Raw genomic sequence first — 7,082 nt, 5'->3', positions numbered from 1 at the left:
ACAGATGGGGTTGCCATCCTTCACGGGGCTGTGGAGAACAGAGCTAAGTTAGAGCTTGGAATAAATAAAAAATTGAGTGAGGAGAAAGGTCCAAAATGCTACCTGTGTGGCTATATGATTGGATCTAGTTCTGCCTCAATAATTCCTTGGTAATTAGAGTAATTAAAAAAAAAAAAAAACCACCAACGTTATTAAGGCAAAATACACACATTTTATGTAGCTGGTTCTTTTTTTTTTTTTGAGACAGAATCTCACTCTGTTGTTCACATTGGAGTACATCACAACTCACCACAGCCTTGACCTCCTGGGCTCAAGCAATTCTTCTGCCTTGGCTTCCAGAGTAGCTGGGACTATAGGAGTGCACCACCAGACTGGTCTCAAACTCTGGGTCTCAAGCAATTCTCCTGCCTTGACCTCCCAAAGTTCTGGGATTATAGGCGTAAGCCACTGCGCCCAGCCAGTTCTTTGAATTTTGACAAACTTACATCCAAATGACCATCACTACAATCAAGATATATAATACCATTATCACTCCAAAACACTGTAACCCTTCACAATCCTTCCTCTTTCCACATCCCCAGTCTTAGACTTTCAATCACTGTAGACTAGATTTGTCTTTTTCAGAGTTTCATATAAATGGAATCATATAGTATGTACTCTTTTGTGTCTCTATCACTCAGTATAATGTTTCTGAGATTCATCTGTGTTGTTGGGGATATCAGCTATTCTTTTTTTTTAAAATTCTATCTTCAGAAAGGATCTTGCTATGTTGTCGTGGCTGGTCTCAAAATCCTGGGCTCAAGGGATTCCCCCTCACCTCAGCCATGCGAGTAGCTGGGATTACAGACATGTGCCATGTTTTTTCTTTTTAATTGTTGATTAGTATTCCATTATATGAGCTATCACAAGTTGTTTATCCATTAACCTGATCATGAACATTTGGACTGTTTCTAATTTTAGGCACTTACGATTAAAGCTGCTAAGAACATTCAGGTCCAAGTCTGGGTGTGAACATATATTTTCATTTCTGTTGGGTAAGTTCCTGAGAGTGAAATTGCCAGATCATATGGTAATGACATGTATTAACTTTATAAGAAAATACCAAACTCTTTTTCAAGATGGCTGTACCAATTTGCATTCTGATTAGCTGTGTTTAAGAGTTTCAGTTTCAACATTCTTGTTAATCTGGTATTCTAAATTTTAGCTAATCTAGTAGGTGTGTAGAGGTACTATGTTAATGCTTTAGTATGAATTTTCCTGATGACTAATGATTTTAAGCAACTTTTCATAATTCTCATTGGCCATTTGTTTATTCTTATTTGTGGAGTGTTTGTTCATATCTTTTCTGCAGTGGTTTTGAAACTTTTACATGACATCTTTGTGGCTCAGTGAATGTACTTTGGGGTTACCATGGTGAGTCGACTGGGTCTGTGCTTAAGATTATTTTGAACAAAAGTTTCCATGGTTAAAAGCAAAATTTGTATACCATTGATATATAGCAAAATTATGAAGGAGGCAAATCTGGCTTTTAGTGTTTCCATTCTTCTTTCCTCAAGTGATTACGTGGTAAGTAGTAGAGTGCTGTGCTGGGCACTCGGGGAGCGCAAAGTTTATGAAACAAAGTCTCTGAATTCAAAAAAGCATTGTAGTAGAGAGAAATATGGCCAGGATCTGAGTCACAGAGATGTAGATTTATACCCAGACTCCATCATTTGTTAGCTCTATAACCTTGAACAAATGTATTATGCTTTTTGGGTCTATAGTTTCATCAGCTAAAAATGGAATTAATAATATCTAATCAGCAAGTTATTTTGAGAATGACATGAGAAAATAAATGTAAAATATCCAGAAGCCTGCCCAGCCTATAGCAGATATCAACCAAATATGAGCTTCCTCCTCTTTCTCTCTACTCCTAAATTTACTTTATTTCTTCCCTTTATTTTAGAATCACTGTGGCGTTTCATCCTACCTACCCTTCAGAGGCTGTAGACTTAGATGAACTTTCTGCCATTTCATAATTTATCTTTGTATCTTCTCACAGAGTTATGCTGAATGTATGAGTAGCTAATTTGACAAAATATAAGTTCTGTGAAGGTGGCAACGGATGATAATATTTCAAAGGTTCACTAAGTACACCTAATCTAAGGAGTAGGATCAAAGAAGAATGAGAAATGGGGAAATCTGAGGCCTGTGGAAAACTGATTAGGGTAGGTAGTGGTTTTGGTATTATTGGTCTTTCCCAGAACCCCATAAATTGCATTACATAAATGATTTTCTCCAAGGAGTTTGCCTGAATTTGGACATTTTTAAGTATGTTGATTCTTTTCAAGTCCCCCTTTCCCCCCACTTTTTAACGAGCTCTTTCCCACCATCTTCTGGTAGATCAGAGTCATCTGAGTGACTTTATAAGTCAAGTAATAGTTCTTTAATAAATGTCATGTTTTCCTCCAAACTTATAGTTTGACCATACTCTAGTACTTGTTAATTGCTTGTGATTTAGAGATGCATTTCATCAAGATTTTGAGACTCTTGGTAAAAGTGTAATTATCTGTAGTTGCTGTGGCAAAACCCCAACTGAGTAGGCAGATCTGATGTCCGTCCTCCAGACTGTATTTTTGGGATCCTAGCTAGCATCTGAGCTAATAAATCTTCAAACATAGTTTGAATGATAATCAGTTCTACCTCAAAAATGTTGTGAAATTATAGAATAATAGACTATTAGAACTGAAATGGCATTATGGGACAGCTAGTATAACCCCATGTCCAGTTTTTAGATGAGAAAACATATTATGGTTATTAAAAATAAATTTGTGACGTTGATATGTTTCATTGGTCATGATATTGACCTGGACATTTCCACTTCTGAGAATTTTCTGAGACAGCTAATTAATTCATGTTTTGAATGTCACTTTTCATAATTAAATTCACAATCCTCAATTCTGGTTTCTGTTAGTTTGTTTAGTTTCATTAACGTGTCATATTTTTTCCATTGCCTTGGTAGCCAGATAGTTTTGCAGAATATTAACATTATGCAATCAAAACACACAAAACTGCAGGTTCTAAAGTGAGGTAGATTCTTCCTTGCCAAATTATCTTTAGAGATAAGTTAATAAATAATTGAAAATAATATTTACAGCATATTTATAACATTCATTAGATAGCTATCCACAGATGGGTTCTTACTCTGAAATTTTATCCACTTTACAAATGAAAAATGTTTTCCCTGATGGCTGAGAAAGATTGCCTCCAAACAAAAAGTGACTGGACTGACATACAACCAAGTTATTCCAATTGGGTATTCCTGGGAAGCCCAATTCTATTCTGAGAATGAAAAGTTACAAGAGAAAGTGCATAGAGAGTTTGGCACTGTTTGTTTTTATCTGTTTTTTGGGGTAACTCCTTGTGGACTACTCTGAAGAATTTTGAAATATTAAAATGTCCTTCCTAAAACATTGTACACCTCTACCCATTGAACTGAATTTGTCAATACCAAGTCTTCACTGGAAAAACAGAGGGCAACTTAGCAGAGTACAGCAGTAGGCCAGACACAGGGTTACAATGATGTGGAACTAGACAGCAGGAATAGCAGTGGGAAGAAGAAGTAATCAACATCCATGAGCTGAAAGTATGGAAAAGTGTCGGGAGTGAAGAAAGGTAATGGAATTTTTAGTTGAAAAGTTACAATTCAGTTTTCAATACTCAGAAAGAGTAAAAGAAGATTTTCAACTGCACATACGTTTCCGGTTCAAATTCCCCTGAGCTTTCTGGCTTAATGGGGTCTTCCAGGAGTCCCTCTAATTCACGTTTTTACTCATTTGGGCATGTGTGGTGGTAACTTTATTGTCCTGTTGAGTTATGCTCATGTCTTGTTCTAGAGGTGGCTGCATTTCCCTACAGGGTGTGTATGTACACGTTGTTTGTTTCATGTAGTATGAAAGGTTAGAAAACCCTGGTGGAAAGGAGATTCTGTGAAGGCAGGTACTTTTAATACAACCACAAAAAAGGTAAATACTTATAATATGAGGAAATTTACAGGAAAGAGACTGGAAATGACCATCACCAATTAGTTTATAAAGTGTTATCAAGTGTATTTATTATTTAGGCCAAAGACAGTGTCAGAAGAGAAAAGTATAAAAGTTTTTAAAAAGCTCAAAGCTTGGAAAGCCCATAGATTATAATACATATTTTTAGAATTAAACAGTGATTATGTTGAGCATTGTTTACAAAAGTTCAGGAGAAGAACCGGCTGAAAGAATAAGAAAACTTGCTGGGCTCGGTGGCTCAGCCAGTAATCCTGCACCTTTGGGAGGCTGAGGTGAGTGAATTGCCTGAGCCCGCGGGTTCGAGACCCGCCTGGGCAGCGAGACCTCATCTCTACAATAAATAAAAAAATCAGCTGGGTGTGGTGGCGCATGCCTGTAATTCCGGCTACTCGGAAGGCTGAGGTGGAAGGATCGCCGGAGCCCAGCAGGCCGAGGCTGTGGTGGCCGGGAGCGGCCACTGCACTCTAGTCTGGGCGACAGAGTGAGACTCCAACTCAAAAAAAAAAAAAAAAAAATAAGAAAACAAGTTTATTTTGGGATTTCTATCTTTTTTTTTTTAAAGGGAATTCTAAGCTTATCTTTATTTCAAATATGTTCATGCAGTCTCAACCTATTACTCTATACTTCTAAGGGTCAATAGCTTACAGAGATTTGTTTGGAGGGTTTTCATATTTTCTTGTAAGACATAGATCACAGATAAATCTTGACTATTCAGCATCATTGTATCCTAGAGTGGAATGGTGAAGGATAACTATAGTATTTTCTAGAAAAGATGAAGACAATATAGATGTCTGTTTGCCCAAGATAAGTACATGCTACATATTCTTTGCTTTGAACCCTATAACTTCATAATCAGGGGATTAGCGCTGTGGGCAAACAGAAGTTAGCATGCTGACTGGTCTTAACCCATTGAGCTGAACTTTGAGATCTTCATGCTTTATTCAAACCCCACCCCCTGAGTTGTTCAGATTTGCTGACATCATGCAATTTCTCACTGAAAATGATTGGTGGATTTCCTTTTCTTATAGGGTGAAATTTTGTGGTTTTTCAAGGAATGTGCTCATTAATTGTTACTGGATTTGCTAGTAAGCTGGTGTATTTGTAGGATTTCAGTGAATAATGCTGCATAATAAACCCTCTGAATCTCAATGGCTTACCATATTCATTTATTTTTGCTCATGCAACCCAAAGACTGAAGGCCTCTATCATGTCTACTGCACTTGGCCTCCCACTTCCAGACTCAGACAGAACCAGCAGCCCCTATCTGGGATATATTCTTTATTATGAGTTGATTTGTGTCCTTCCTCACCCTGCCCCCACCAAATGCATCTGATAGAATCCTAAGCCCCAGTACCTCAGCATGTGATTTAATCTGGAGACAGGGTCTTTACAAAGGTAATCAAGTTAAAATGAGGTCATTAGGTGGGTCCTAATTTGATATGACTGATGTACTTGTAAAAAAGGCGAAATTTGAAGACATGCACCAAGGAAGAATGCCATGTGAAGAGACACAGGGAGAAGGTGGCCATCTGCAAGCCATGTAGAGAAGACTCAGAAGAAACTGACCCTGCTGACAGCCTGATTTTGGACTTCCAGTCACCAAAACTATGAGATAATAAAGTTCTGTTGTTTAGACACTTGGTTTGTGGTACTTCCTATGGCAGTTTTAGCAAAGTAATATACCTTCTTATGGATGAGACAGAGCATTAAGATGCCTGGCCAAACCACAAGTCACATTTGAAGCATCTTTTCCAACATGAAATATGGTATGTCTACTCACATTTATTGGTCAATGCTAATCACATGGCCAAAGCTGAGAATTAGACTTCTTTCTGTGAGGGTGAGGCACAAAGAGGAGTGAATCCTCACAAAATATTGTTCTGTCTACTCCAATCAGATGTTCTAATTTTGTTACTGTCAGAGGATTGACGGAATCCTTGGATTTTTGTTCCCAAAGTTCTCAACTCAAATCTACATGTCAGCTGGATGAGAATATTCCCCTCTTTCCTACTTTCCTTGCTACTTTGGTGTGAATATTTCAGTTTATATTTATTTAATTCATGAATTTGTGGGTTGAGGAAAAAATGCCTTGTTGAAACAATCTAGCTTGATCATTCTTTTTATGTACACATCCTTAATATTCCATCACTACAGGAATGTTTTCAGCCTTGGCTTGAGTTTCTCAGGAAAGAGATGGCTTATTTTCTCCTGAGGTGGCTCATTCCTCCATCAGGCAGGTAAACAGAAAGTTCCTTCAAATACAGAACTTAACATGTTTCTGCTTGGGGACTGTCAGACTTTTACACATCCCAAAATCATGAGAGTCGGCAAAAGTTTTCTTGGGCATTCTATCATACACATAAATAAATAAAATCCCTATCTAGAAAAACACTCTACTTCCTGTTGTCATTTTTCTCCCCTCTCATTTCCAGGCAGGGCAGACAGTGTCCTAAGGGGTCTCTCAGGACCACTTTCTCTAGCCTTAGTGGGAATGAAGAGAGTATGTTGAATTATGCATGCACTTTTTGGGTTTAACTAAAAATAATTCTTAGTTTGAAGACATGATAGCTGAAGTTATTGGACTATTTACATGAAAGTTCTTGACTTTGGCGTTATAATTTATTAATGTATGATATTTTGAAAATTAAATATGAGGTAAGGCTCACACTTTTCTCTTTTAATGTTTTTGTTGGATTATATTTTGTTTGATATTAATGTTGCCATATTTGCTTTTTTATGTGTTTTTTCATTATTCAATTTTTAGTCTTTTTGTTTTATTTCGCTCAGGATGTGTGTGTGTGTGTGTGTGTGTGTGTGTGTGTATGTGTGTATGTGTGTGTGTGTGTGTGTGTGTGTGTGTGTTTTGTAAATGACAGATATTTCCAAACTCAACATGGGTGTCTTTGTCTTTCCAGATAATTTTGCCTGTCCACTCTATTGTGACTATTGACAAACATTTGCTATGCTTTGAATTTTTTAATACCTTTGTACACAGATTATTGTCTGTTTCATTGCATGTGCAGGGAATTGAAATAAAGG

The sequence above is a fragment of the Carlito syrichta genome, unplaced genomic scaffold (genome assembly GCF_000164805.1).
Source record: "Carlito syrichta isolate Samal-C Ts95f unplaced genomic scaffold, Tarsius_syrichta-2.0.1 Scaffold301168, whole genome shotgun sequence".
Taxonomy (NCBI): domain Eukaryota; kingdom Metazoa; phylum Chordata; class Mammalia; order Primates; family Tarsiidae; genus Carlito; species Carlito syrichta.
This window is presented reverse-complemented; position numbering follows the sequence as displayed.